The sequence below is a fragment of the Pelophylax lessonae genome (genome assembly GCF_965119305.1).
Source record: "Pelophylax lessonae genome assembly, chromosome: 12".
Taxonomy (NCBI): Eukaryota; Metazoa; Chordata; class Amphibia; order Anura; family Ranidae; genus Pelophylax; species Pelophylax lessonae.
This window is the reverse complement of record NC_138779.1, coordinates 63,211,511-63,226,539: the sequence shown is the minus strand read 5'-3', so window position 1 is coordinate 63,226,539 and position 15,029 is coordinate 63,211,511.

The following is a 15,029-nucleotide window of genomic DNA, read 5'->3' as shown; positions in this document are numbered from 1 at the left end:
CAGCCCATTGCTTGCATAAGGGTTAAAGACTCTGGAGAGGAGATCTGAGGCAGGGTGCTGTGATGTTTTCAGGAAGGTAAAATTATAGTAGTAAGGATTTGGTTTTGAGAGTACTAAAGGATTAGAACCTCTGTTGGGTTTTTGTTGCTGTTTGTGTCCCCACTGAGTAGATTCCCTATCTCAATTTGCTCTAGGGACTAATATCACAGGGACTGAAACTGAGAAAATTTCAAAGTTTGAGTTGTCAGTAGAACAGTGGGAAATTTCCCAATGGGAACACATGTTCCAGAGACAGCTAAGTGTTCCCTTTAATTTGGACAGATCTCCTTTCATTTCTTGCTGTGTTTCAATATTGGAAATGAAAGGGAAATCTCCATAATGGAACAGATACATAAAAAAAAAAAAACAGGAGTTGTTATACTGTTCTAAATTCTACAAAGAAATAAAAACAAAGTTTTGGCTTTAGATAAACTTAATTTTTTTCCACTTAGCCATATCCCTGTAGCTAACGTTAAAAACAAAAATGTAATATTTTGCAGGTTAGATGTGGTGGCTGCATTCGTTTCCTTTTTTTTTCAGGCTAGCAACCTGTATAATAAGTACAGCAAATGCCTACAGATTTAGCCAGAAATGCACTGTCCTTATCATGCCTAGAGAGATAAAAATACTGCAAAAACAATGTTATCTCTTTTTTGTAAACTAATAATTACATCAATCCACCATTTATTGGGAGATGAACAAAGGAGGAGTGTTCATATCTAGTTTACAGCTGATAATGAGATTGGGCAGCACAGTACAGACAGGGTTAATTATGGCAAACACCATTCCCCAGCGCTTTCATAAATAAAAAGAACTAGGTTGGATATTTCAGAGCTGTAGTTATCAGAATAGAGCATCTAAAATGGTACGTAGCATTTTTTTTTTTTTAAATATATTTTAAGTTATGCTATGTGAATGAGAACATGTAATGAATATAAAGTAGGCATTATTCCAACTTGTCTACAAAAGTGGACATACATTTTAAGCATAGCCTCAACTTACTTTCCAATTCCAATTTAATCCTAATTAGTTAAACTGGCATTCTTAGCTCTAATACCAATGCTGAAGTATACCTGGTCCAAAGCAATAGTGCCAAAAAGTAGTAATTCAAAGAAAAAAGTCAATATAGACCTTCTATGGACAAAGTTGGCCAGTACAGCAGATAAGAGCTACAAAATATTTGAACAGGGTTTCTATGTCTTCCCTGTCCATGTGAGGGACTCTTCCCGACTCTCTAGTTTGCTTGTACAACTTTATTGCATTTCAGTAGGTAAATTATTTCAATTCAAATTTGACCATACAGCGTACTCATTAGTGTGGTAAAAATACAAGATTGCAAATCTCCTCAGAGGCAGGTATCGACGTTCGGTGTTTTCCATAAAGCTCTGTGGAATAGTAGTGATGCTATATAGTTATGAAGAATAAATTAAAACTGTATTGTGTTTGCAACAAGCCATGTGCTCCAAATTTTAATAATTAAATTTATACACAAATTTGAAAATGATTCCTCTAGTGATCATCAGCATATCAGGAATTTAGATCAATAATTCTTGAAAAATCAAAGCTGTCAAAGGGCTTGGGGGGTTGTGATCTGTCTTTAGAAGAGAGAAGACGTACATTGCTGTATATCTATTTCAGACTCCCTTAAACAAACAAGGTTAACAATGATAACCTTACCTTCTCATTATGAGTGAGAAGAAAAAAAAAACTCTCCGCAGCCACAAGGGTCAAAAATAAGAAACCATTTCCTTTTTTTTAAATATTCTGATCCCCGCGCTATGTAGTGTGTGGAGTGCATTTACGAGACTGCTGCTGGGATGTAAGGTGTATATTCCTCTCAGGTATTTTCATGTGTTTACCCAGCGCTGTCTAACCATGATGTGCTTAAAGCGGAGTTCCACCCTGAAAATCTTTTTTTCACTGTCCGCTTGCTCAAAATTACCTGTAAAACAATTGGATAATTATTTTTTTTTATTCACTTACCTTGTTTTTAAAGAAAATATACTTACCTTACTTCCTCCCTCTGTGGACACGACCACGGCCGTCACTTCCTGCTTGCATTGACTCCTGGGAGCTGAACGTCATCGCTCCCAGGAGTCAATGCGCCTGCACTGGCCCCGCTCATCAGTTTCCAGCGCAGGCGCGTCATTCCCTGCTAAACAGCTTCTGGGCATGCCCAGAAGCTGTGCAGGGATGACGCGCCTGCACCGGAACTGATGAGCGGGGCCGGTGCCGGGCATTCTGGGACCGAAGAGGACGCGCTGGCTTCAGCTGCCCACACCTGAGATGGCAGCGCTGGACAAGAAATTTGTATTTCTTCTAAAAGGTAAGTGAACCTGCGGACAGTTCAGAGGCTATCATTGCTGAAATGCACTAGCCCTGACTGTCCCGGGGGTATTTTTATCAAATTTTTTTTTCAGGCCGGAACTCTGCTTTAAAATGTATCTCTATTCATTATTTGTGCAGAAACATCATATTTAAATCACAACACATAATACATTTAAAAAATTAAAGTGCAATCAGTGCAAAAAATGTGCATGAACAATAAGTCCTTTAACTACTTAAGGACTGGAAGGTTTTACTTCCTTACAGCTTCCAGTAAATCTTTATTGAATATCAAATATATGTTATTTGAGCATTAACCACTTAAGAATGAAGAGAGATAACACTGCTCAGGCTACTTAAAGTTCAAGGTGGGTGCTGAACCTCGGCTCGCCACCAGTAGAAGCATGAAAGAAGAAAATGGTCGCACACCACCACGGAATCCAATAAAGAGAAGCTCTTTATTCACGTAAGTGGAACAAGGTACAGCAGGGTAGGACAGTAGACCCGTTTCACATGACTGCTAGTGAACAAGCACGTAGCAGTCGTGTGAAACGCGTCTACTGTCCTACCCTGCTGTACCATGTACCAATCATGTGCATAAAGAACTTTTTTTCATTGGATTCTGTGGTGGTGTGCGACCATTTTCTTCAATTAACTACCTAAGGACCGGAAGGTTTTACCCCCTTGATGACCAGGCCATTTTTAGCGATACGGCACTGCGTCATTTTAATAGACAGATGCGTGTTCCTTCGATGCTGTATCCTAAAAAAAATGATGTATTTTTTCTTCCCACAAATAGAGCTTTCTTTTGGTGGTATTTGATTACTTGTGCGATTTTTGTTTTTTGCACTATAAACAAAAAAAGAGCGACAATTCTGAAAAAAAAACAATATTTTTTAACTTTTTAACTTTCTGCTATATAACATTACCCCCCCCCCCCCCCATAAAAAAATTATCATCATTTTAGGCCAATTTGTATTTGCCTACATATTTTTGGTAAAAAAAAAATCCCAATAGGCATATTTTGATTGGTTTGCGCAAAAGTTGATTGGTTTGCGCAAAAGTTAAAATAGTTATTTTACTAGTAATGGTGGCAATCTGCGATTTTTAGAGAGACTGCGAAATTGTGGCAGACAGATCGGATCCCTAACTGACATTTTTGATACTTTTGGTGAGACCAGTGACATTACTACAGTAATCAGTGCTAAAATTATGCCCCCCCCCCCCATGCTCACTCCCGAGGAGCGACGTATGCATACGGCGATTCATGCGGCCGAGCCAGCCTGCCGCAGTATATCTGTGGCGGGCAGTCAGCAAGTGGTTAAAGTGTTGGTTATCTTATTCTTCCAGTGCCAGTATGTTCCAACAAGTGCCGTTATGCTCACCGACTAGTGACTAGTGACGGGTTAAACGCCTGTGTTTAAATAATAATTCTCTAGTGGCAAAAAATGTTTTTTTCTTCCTTTTGTGACTCCGGCAGGTAGGTCAAACAACCTCTTAGGAGTGTAGAGAGATAGAATCAGGAGAAATCCATAGTGTAATTCCATTTTTATTGTTAAAAAAAAACATATAAAAGCCAATTGCACACTTACAAAACTCTCCTCTTGCATGTGAGCATGTAATGAGGCCATCCTGGAATTCAAAAGTCGTGGTTTGCATTCCAAAGAGCAGACATGACATAACTAAAAGTATCCACCTGCTTAATGCATTTCGCTCTACCCAGGAAGCGTCCTCACTTTTTATTCACACAACCTTCAAAGTGAACAAAATCTGCACATATAGGTACCTATGACATCATAGAAAGTGGCCATTTTGTTTTCTGCCCCTTGTTTGTGGGAGGGCAGACCTTAGTGCTGCACGTCATTTCCCCTTCTCACTTTCTCACTACTGAGCACCAAGAAATTACACATCCCAGCATGTATTAGGATGCTAGTTTTCTGGTAAGGTGGGACTTGGACTTGTCTTTGGATGATACCTGTGTGAGTAATTTGTCCTCTGTCACCACCCACAACACCCACCGCTGTTGTTACATTACAAGTATTACAAGCAGCTTACATTATATTACCAGTAGCACTTGCAATGACTGCACACTGGCTCTGTATCTCCCTCAATAATGACTAGGGATGATCGAATGGTTCGGGTCGACCATCGGTTCGACTCGAACATTGACTGTTCGAAATTCGGCCAAATTCCGAACTTTTTGCGGTAAAAGTTCGGAATTCGGCACCAGAACCGCCCAAAATGCAATGGGACAGGAACTGGGCTTTAAAAGCCCATGATTGGATCAGAAACGTGAGTAAAAGCCAATTGAGGGGGCAGGACGATGCTAGGAATGTGATTGGAGTGACTAGGGGGTGCAGAGGCCAATCAGTAGTGAATACGCCCCCCAGTATATAACATAGCCCCGCCAAATCTATAGCACTGTAATACAGGGGCTGTGGAAGAGAGTGGGAGCAGTTCTGTTACTCCTGCTGCAAAAGTGTAATTTAGCAATTATTAGTGTGAGGAAAGGGATATGCAGTGTAGTTAGGGTACTATATACCACTATAGTTAGATTCAATAATCTAGTTCTGTAGGGAAAGTGTTAAGTGTCAGGGTGACCGCCAGAGAAAAAAGATAATTTTTCTTAGAATTTTTAGTAGAGCAGGGATGGGGCTCCGCTCCTTTCACACCTGGGCGTTTTTGTTTCAGGCGTTTATTGGGCTTTTTTGTGGACATCTTTGGAGGCAGGCATGACATCTGAACTTCTGTGTAGGGCTATATATACACACACACACATATATGTATATATACACATACAAACATATAGGTGAGAAAGGAGCGGAACCCCATCCCTGCGCTAATGAAATGATTTGCAGGGATGGGGTTCCGCTCCTTTCACATGTATATGTGTGTATGTGTGTATATACCCCTATACAGAAGTTCAGATGTCATGCCTGCCTCCAAAGACGCCCAAAAAATGCCCAATAAACGCCTGAAACAAAAACGCCCATGTGTGAAAGGAGCGGAACCCCATCCCTGTGCTAATAAAAATTCTAAGAAATATTATCTTTTTTTTCTGGTTCTGGACATGCTACACAGCTGAAACTTCACAGGTACACTTTATAGACCCCCAGACACTAAATCCAAAGAAATCTCTTTTTTTTTTTTTCAATAATTTTTTCAATAATTGTCTCTCTATCAAAAACAAAAGTTTTTAAGAACTTTTTTTTCTGTGTGATCAATAGTCCCTGGGGCATGACCCAGAACTCTAGGCACTTTTTAGGGGCATTTATTGGGTGTTAGGGCTTCAAAATGGTGTTTTTTGATTCCATATATATATGTATATATATATATATATATATATATATATATATATATATATACACACATATATTTATATATATATATATACTCCTATACAGAAGTTCAGATGTCATGCATGCCTCCAAAGACGCCCAAAAAATGCCCAATAAACGCCTGAAACAAAAACGCCCAGGTGTGAAAGGAGCGTAGCCCCATCCCTGCGCTATTGAAATTCTAAGAAAAATTATCTTTTTATTCTGGTTCCGGACATGCTACAGAGCTGAAACTTCACAGGTACACTTTTTAGACCCCCCCCCCCCCCAGACACTAAATACAAAGAAATCTCTTTTTTTTTTTCAATAATTTTTTCAATAATTGGCTCTCTATCAAAAATGACAATTTTTAAGAACTTTTTTTGTGTGATTAATAGTCCCTGGGGCACGACCCAGAACCCTAGGCACTTTTTAGGGGCATTTATTGGGTTTTAGGGCTTCAAAGTGGTGTTTTTTGATTACCGAAGTTCGGGTCCCATTGATTTCAATGGGGTTCTTGAATCCGGACCCGAACTTTCGGGAAGTTCGGTTGTTCTGGCCGAACCAAACTTTTCAAAAGTTCAATCATCCCTAATAATGACATGCTGGTGTCGAAAAAGCTAGATGAACGGGTGGGGTAGGTGGAGCTGGTGAACATTCAGCGTAAAGGGAGTAGGATGGAAAAAAATTAAATCACCATCACTCAGTGGGGTTGATTTACTAAAATCTGGCGCAGCTGTGTATAGAAACCAATCATCTTCCAGGCTTTAGGCCCCTTTCACACATGCTGTCCGTTTGTCCATTTTTCATCCATCCGTTGACAGATGAAAAACGGACATCAATGTATCTCTATGTAGAAACGGATGACAACGGATCCGTCAATGTCCGTTTTTTTGAACGGATGAATGCCCTATTTTTCATCCGTCAAAAAAACGGATCAGACGAAAAACGGATGACAACGGATGAAAAACGGATGACAACGGATGAAAATGGATGACAACGGATGAAAAACGGAGGAAAAAAGGATGACAACAGATGAAAAACAGATGACAACTGACAAAAAACGGATGAAAAATGGATGAAAAACGGATGGAAAACTGAGACATTTTGACGTGACTGAACTGATGAACTGAACGGACCGTATGTGTGAAAGGGGCCTTAGGCCCCTTTCACACAGGCGGACCGTTTAGATCCGCCTGTCAGTTTTTTTGGCTGATCTGAACGGTCCCTCCATGCATCCCTATGGGGCATCAGATGTCAGCGGAGACATGGATGGATGGAAACCCTATTTTCCATCCGTCCAGCAGATGGGATCGGATGGGATCGGATGAGAACAGACTGACGGTCCGTTCCCATCCGATTCCCCCATAGAGATGTATGGGGCTCTGACAGCTGTGTCTCCGCACACAGCACGGAGAACAGCTGTCATTCTCCTGCTCAGCGGGGGATCAGCGGTTCGATCCGAAGCTGAGATAAACGGAGTCCGCCGATGGAGTGGAGTGTGTGAAAGAGCCCTTAATGTCAAAGTTTAATTGAACAAGCTGAAGTTAGAAGCTGATTGGCTACAATGCACAGCTGCACCAGATATTGCACTTCCCACTGTTCCTTTACAATTTGACAAGATAATATCTGCCAAAGAGCCTCTGGAGGTACACAGAGGCATTAAGGGGGACCGGTCACCCTGATGGTGAGAGGAGAGCATCTAATGTCCAGTCTCCTGCACAGGAAATCCAAATATAAATTTCTTCTGAGCAGTGACGTTCATCACTGATCTGGTGGATGCTTCTATAAGATAAATGGACTAAGCATTTTGTTCTGTGCCTTACACATTTGGGAGGATAGACTTTGCCTGAAATGGGGCTTTAAGCCTTAACACAAACCAACACGTAGCTTCAGTTAGAAATGTTTGCTGACATTTTTTACAGCATATTTTCTTTGTGCGCAAGTAGCAAGATGAATGTTGCAGCACTCAAAATAAAAAACATCAGGGGTACAGTATATCAATGCCTGAATAGAAAAACATCTGCTCAGCAGGTATTCTGTTCTTCCAGTGTGCAATTAAAAGTATTATTTTAAATTTGGAAAATGTTCCATAATAGTTTTTATTAGGGTCCTTTATATGAATCATACTGAGGTTTTCTAAACCCACCCTTTGTCAATTCCATATATATATATATATATATATATATATATATATATATATATATATATGCAAGCTAGCTCCTATCCTGACATAAATTTTACATTCTGTTTTTTGCCCGTTCTTCATAATACAGCCTTCTATTAATAACTGTGATACATGTGAACTAAGGAAGGATTAAATTAGGTCTCAGTTAACAGTGGCTCTCCATTTTCTGTTCTACTATAAAACTTGTTAAGTGTGAAGCCAAGTTCAAAGGCAATGCTATTTGCAACACTTGTGAGTGCAGGTTGATACATTGTGTGCATAAATGAATTCAAACAAAAGAAGTATTTTCATTTTCCAACCAAGTGAAGCTGTTCAAAAGACTTTTCTTTAAAGAGGTTGTAAACTCATACACACTTTTTTTTTTTTGTTCGACCTGAAAGAGAAACACATAATGAGCTAGTATGCATTGCATACTAGCTCATTATGCAATACTTACCTTAGAACGAGCCCCCGCCGTGCAGTCCGCTTACCTGTATGACGGGCGACATGTCCAGTTGCCCGCCTTCTGGGATCGCGGCATCCGGCCATCTCATTGGCCGGAGCCGCGGTGACGTCACTCCTGCGCATGTGCGTGGGAGCCGATGGTCACATCACTGGGCTCTGAAGGAACGGCACCAGCGGCCGTTCCTTCAGAGCGCATGCACCAGTGATGTCACTGGCTGCATGAAAGGTAAATATCTCCTAAACGGTGCATGATTAGGAGATATTTACAGTACCTATAGGTAAGCCTTATCATAGGCTTACCTATAGGTAAAAGTATCAGAGGAGGGTTTACATCAGATTACATTTCTATCTGTTTTATACACTGTATACATTCGTTTTGCTGTATCAATGAAGAAAACCTTGAAAATCAGCACAAACCTAGGTCTTAATATGTGAGTAGTACTGAAAATTACATATCTCATTTACCTATATTAAAAGAACTCAAGTATATCTTGCATTAAAGTGTTTGTAAAGGCTAAATGTTTTTTTTTTTTTTTTTATCTTAATGCATGTGCAGCAGCCCCCCTCAGCCCCCCTAATACTTACCTGAAGTCCATCTAGATTCAGCAATGTTGCATGAGAAACTGGGCTGTCTGGGACTCCCCTCCTCATTGGCTGAGACAGCAGCACGGCACCATTGGCTCCCGCTGCTGTCAATCAAAATCAGTGAGCCAATGAGGAGAGAGAGAGGGGGTGAGACAAGGGAGGGAGCTGTGACTTGGCTCGAATGCCCCATAGCAAGCATTGCTTACTTTTGGGGTACTCAACAAGAGGGAGGGACCAGGAGCACCGAACAGGGACCCGAGAAGAGGAGGATATGGGCTGCTCTGTGCAAATCCACTGCACAGAGCAGGTAAGTATAACATGTTTGTTATTTTTAACGAAAAAAAATAATTAAACTTTAGTATCACTTTAATGGTACATAGTAAAATTATACTAAATAATTACACAGCATAGGATAATATATTTTTCCAAGAGGAGAAAAAAAATTGCATCACAATCTTAGATTTAAGGGGTATGTACACCCTTTAGGCTCCGTTCACATGTAGTACAAGAGCTTCTTTGGAGCGTATTGCGTCCCGCGATTTTGTTTGCGCGATGTTGCCGCGATTCGGCAGGCAGAAATCGCGGCAACATCGCTCGGCGTTTGGGGGGATATTGCAAATCAACGGGCAACGCAAGGCGTCCCACGATTTGCAATAATCTCCGGATCGCGGGCAGAACCGCGGCGGTTCTGCCCGCGATCCAAACGCTGACATGTGAATGCAGCCTAAAAGTGATTGTAAAGTCTTGTAAAAAAATAAAAATAAATAACAAGCATGTTATACTTATCTCCTCTGTGTAGTTGGTTTTGCACAGAGCAGCCCAGATCCTTCTCTTCTCGGGTCCCTCGCTCCTGCTCCTGGCCCCTTCCTTCTATCGGGTGCCCCCACAGCAAGCAGCTTGCTAGGGGGGGCACCCAAACTGAGCTTCAGCTCCATGTGTCCATTCAGACTCGCAGCTGCCATTCGGGCCCGGCCCCTCTCTCTCCTGATTGGCTCACTCACTTTAATTGACAGTTGGTCTGTTTGAGAGCTTGGTGTAAACCTTATACTTTGATATAATTTCACAGATTACAGATTTTATATGGTTGGACAGCAAAATAGATTTGGATGGTTTTACTAAATGATTAATGAAGATTACATTAGGGTAATATTTATTTCCATCATCAGCAGATGTTAAGGGAATTTGATTGGCCTAGCAGTTTTCATAGGTGCAATATAATTTTGAATAAAACATGAAAGAAACCTGTTAACCCAAACAACTATGTAGTTTCTTCTCAATTCCACAATGGTAATGCAGCAAATTAGTATTAAAAAGACCAGTTTATTTATATCTTAGAAACTACTGAAACTTTCACATATTTATAAATGAATATTGTTAGAACAAGCATTACTGCATGAACTCGTTTTTTTAAATGTATGTTAAAAGCTAAGTTTCCACTTTTGTGACCCCAAAGTGCGGCTTTAATGCAACTTTGAGTGCAGCTTTGATCCAACTTTACACTCTTTGAATCAAAGTTGCATCAAAAGTCGCATCAAATTAGTGCAGGCGCCTTTTTAACGTTGCTTATTTTCAAAGTTGCATAGATTTAAATCAATGGGCTGTGACTTATCATGCGACTTTATGGGCCCAAAGTCGCATGATAAGTCGCACTAGTGGAAATCTAGCCTTATTGCCTTTTAATAACTAACAGAAAATCAGGTATTGCATTTGGAATATCCTATCCCTGTTTTTCTTATCTATCTTTTCCTGGCTGTCTGTGATCAATTGGAAGCATGTTGAATCGAAAAAGCATACTGAGTGCATCCTTCCTTGAGAGCCCTTGTATGTACAGATAGCATTAAATTCAAAGTGATGTTTGCACAACAATTTAAAAGCAGAGTTTAGGGGTTTTTTTAGCACAGAAAATTGACATTGGCCTTGAAAATGAAAATGAACAAATTTTATCACCGATAGAGGTAAAAAGCAAGACTGCCAGACGGTGCACTGTACACTAGGTATTCACTGAAACATTGCAATATTTATTTTGTTCACTGAAACATTGAATTTTTTTCAAAAGTATATTTGCATTATAATATGTTTGCATCTGTCCTTTATACTAACCACTTGCAGCTAAGTGGGTGGGAGGCTGTTTTAAAATGGCCTCTCCTCCTGGGTGCCCTGACGAGCCCTCTAGGTTCAGAATGGGAAGGCTATCACAATTTAAGCAGAAAAATCACTTGACATGTGTAAACGCATGTAAATGTGTCTAAACGAATGTTAACTCTATAGGTGTTTGCAAGCATCAAATGCTTTTTCTGACAAAATGTTGCTTGTATGTGATCTATCCGTACATGAATCCCTTCACCTGCTGATCCTTCTCTATATAATATGATTGCTGTAAACCCACACGTGCCAATAAACAAATAAAAATAAGTGCAATATGGATTATTGAGCTGCTGCTGTTACAAAAACCAATGGTTCAAACTATGAGTAAAAAACCCTTTGTGCGATAAACAACACTAACGCTTCAAAAATGGGCAACTCATATCAGAACATAGATTAAACATATACTGGTAGTGACAAAAAATTTGTCAAAACTATAAACATATAAAATTAAATATATTGACATAAAATACAAGCGCAAAAAAAAAAAAAAAAGAAGAGAAGAGAAATAGAGTGACCTCTATAGATCCAGCGCACTCAGAATTTGAAAAAAAAAGTCCAGTGAAAAACAGTCCAAATGATGGTATATATCAATCCTTCAGAGATTCCCACCAGGAGCAGTGCAAACTTCCTGCCACTGAAGTCAAATGGGTTGTGAGCAGTGTTGGGGTAGTTACTCAAAAAATGTAACTAGTTACTAGTTACTTCTGTAAATTGTAACGAGATTACTTTACTAGTTACTGCATTTGAAAAGTAACTTCCCTACCTATTACTTTACTTTCCTCTTTCTTAATTGACCGTGTAGAAGAAGATACATGACACTCTTTCTGCATAGAGTTTATTGTATAAACACAGGCTTTGGGAAACATGAGAACAAAACCTGAAAAAACAGAATAAAACATAAAGTGCAACAAAAAGTCATAAACTTCATCCCTCTCTATTCTTCAAAATAACGATTGTATCGCACGGCTTGGGTAACGCAGGAAAGCGCGTTCCAATAGCCTAGTAAAGTAGTCTAGTTACCTTCTATAGCCTAGTAAAGTAGTGTAGTTACCTTCTATAGCCAAGTAAAGTAGTGTAGTTACCAATATTAGTATTGTAACTAGTTACTTTACTTAGTTACCAAAAAAAGTAATGTAGTTACTGTAATCAGTTACTTTGTAACTAGTTACCCCCAACACTGGTCATGAGCATATATCCTAGTAAAAAAAAGAAGATGTTAATAGAAATTCCCACTCACCAGATGGTGTTGATCCTTCTTACCATATGACAATGGGATCAAATAAAACTTTTGATGGTTTCCGTAAACAGGATGCCGGCTTCAGGGTGTCCTCCAAATCACCTTCCTGAATCTGTGGTCATGCTACTGTAGGTCCCCAGTTGTCTCTGTTCTGGACTGTATTGTGGGAAGATCCTTCCTTGTGTGCCCACGTCACTGCCTGGTTATGTAGACACTTTTCATTGGCTGTCCATCAACAGGGTCCTCTCCTCTCTGATCCTCACACATATGCTCTCACCTCTCGGTGTATAACCTGTTAATATAATGTGAACTAGGGGACCATTACCAAGCTCCATGTTCCAACCCCCTCAATACCATCACATTTCTTTATTTCCAAACAATTGTTTGCAAAAATAAAATACTGCCAAAATAAAGTCAATGGGGTTGATTTACTAAAGGCAAATAGTCTTTGCACTGGAAGTGCACTTGCAGTGCACAGACTGTTTGCCTTTAGTAAATCAACTCCACTGTATCAAAGCCCTCAAAACTGAAAAATGGCCTGGACAGGAATGGAGTTTAACATGCTGGTCCTTAAAGTGGATCTTCACTCCATCTGAGAACCACAAACCAAAAACTATTTGCAATTCATTTTTAATATTCAAAGCAAATTCCCCCATTTATCCATATCTCTATGCTTTTTTTTGTTGAGAAATCACTTTGAAAAACAACCCATTAACATTTCTGGCCGTGGCTATCTTGAGTAAGGGCAGATGATTCATGTAGCACTTACTGTCAGGAATCCATCTGCCTTTAGCTCAAGTATGCATGCAGGAGAGTGTGCTTAGCTGAGAAAACATGAAGACTCCTGGGATGCATGACATCACTTGCCTGGGTAAGATACCAGAAAGTAACTGAAGAAATCAGGCCGATCGGCCTGAGGAAGGAGCGCATGCTCCGACAACGCGTCACCGGCGCCAGTACGTATCCCGGAAGTGACGTCAGAGCGGCCAGCGCTGTGTCCCCAGTAGACGGGAAGTATCAATCCTCCACTCGTTACAGCCCGATGCTTTGAGACCGCTTGTGCCATCCTGAATTTGGACACTGGGATTACCATTTCCTTTACTACTGATATGCTGTTTTTATATCATCGTTTGTGAGTACCTTTCTATTTGGTCTATTAAACGTTTATCCAGATATACTGCACTTAGTGTGGCGCCTGTGTTTACAACAACTGACTGTCCTTCTCTCTGAGCGGGGAGCAATCGCGTGTGCCCGGCGGCAATCGGAGCCACTGGAACCGTGCATCGGAGTCCTCGCAGCCAAGTGGGGGTGGGAGCGTGCTGCCGAATGCGCGCGCTCGTATCTTAGCTGCAGGCACGTGACCGACGTACAGCTACGGCAGTTCGCGCAGGAGGGGATGCCTGCTGCAGTAAATCTGTGCCGGGTGGTCCAGAAGAGGCTAAACAGCTACATTTAACAAGATCACAATAATGAACAGAACAAAGCACAATTACACAATAAATAATGACCAAATAGTCAGCTGACAGTTGTGGTTCGTCTCATTTTTTTAAGTTTGACACTAAATCAGCATAATCCATGGTAATATCCTTTAAATATTGCAAGAATATTTTTTCCAGGCACCCACCGAAGAGTTAGAGAAGAGAAAACATACAGTAAAACATTGCTGGTTCATATAATAATATATTTTTCTTCAGGCTAAAATTATCCATATAATAAAAGGTACACTGTATTTTACATCTACATAGAGGCCCTTATAAATGCTTAAAAAAAGTTTTTTTCCTTTCTCTACCTTCTCTTAAAATGGAAATGCTGTAACACCTGCTACACTTCACTGAATAACATCATTAGAGTGATTTTCTTATTTGCCTGCAGAATATTCACTCATTTATTGAAGGTGGTTCAAAGTCCTACAAAATGCAGTTTCTCATGGTACATTAGGTCTCAGTTTGCGTTTTGGCATAGGGCTTTCATCTCCAAAAAGAAATGAGAAGAAAGTGTGAACAAGCATATCTCTGTCTCTAAGGCTACATTCACACCTGAGCGTAGCGTTTTCGCGCGTTTTTACCGCAATTTTTACCGCGATTTTACCGCGATTTTTACCGCAATTTACAGGCGTTTTTACAGGCGTTTTTTGTGCAGGCGTTTTTAGATTGAATAGAAACCAATGGAAAACGCCTGTAATCTGCCCAAAAAGAAGCTCATGTACTTTTTTGAGCGTTGGGTGTTTTGCTCACAGCGTCAAAACGCTCAGATCTGAACAGGGGCCATTGAAATGAATAGGATTTGTCTTGTTGGGCGTTTTGAGAGCTGATCCTAGAGCAGAAAAACTCCCCAAAAACGCCCCAAAACGCCTAGATGTGAACGGAGCCTAACCTATCCCTGATGTTTAACTTGACCCGAAGGCCTGCTGCTCCTAAGCTGATGTTTTTGGAGATTTTGGCTTTTTTTTTTCCTTAGCTCCTGAACACACCACAATCCATGCACACATACCAGATGATTTACTAAAGGTCACTGTGCACTATCCAATCATGTGCAAGCAAAAAATGCATTTTTTTTCCTTGCACGTGATTGTGTACTCTTTGCAAAGTGAAGCTTTATCTCATTTCCTAAGCTCTGAAGCAACTGCCCTTTGCAAAGTAACTTGAAGTGTGTATGAGCGCTGCTCCTGTGACAAATGTGTGTTTCCTGATACTATACTGCTGCTGATATGAGGCTGAATAGTCCCTTTGATAAACAGTATGAGTATAAG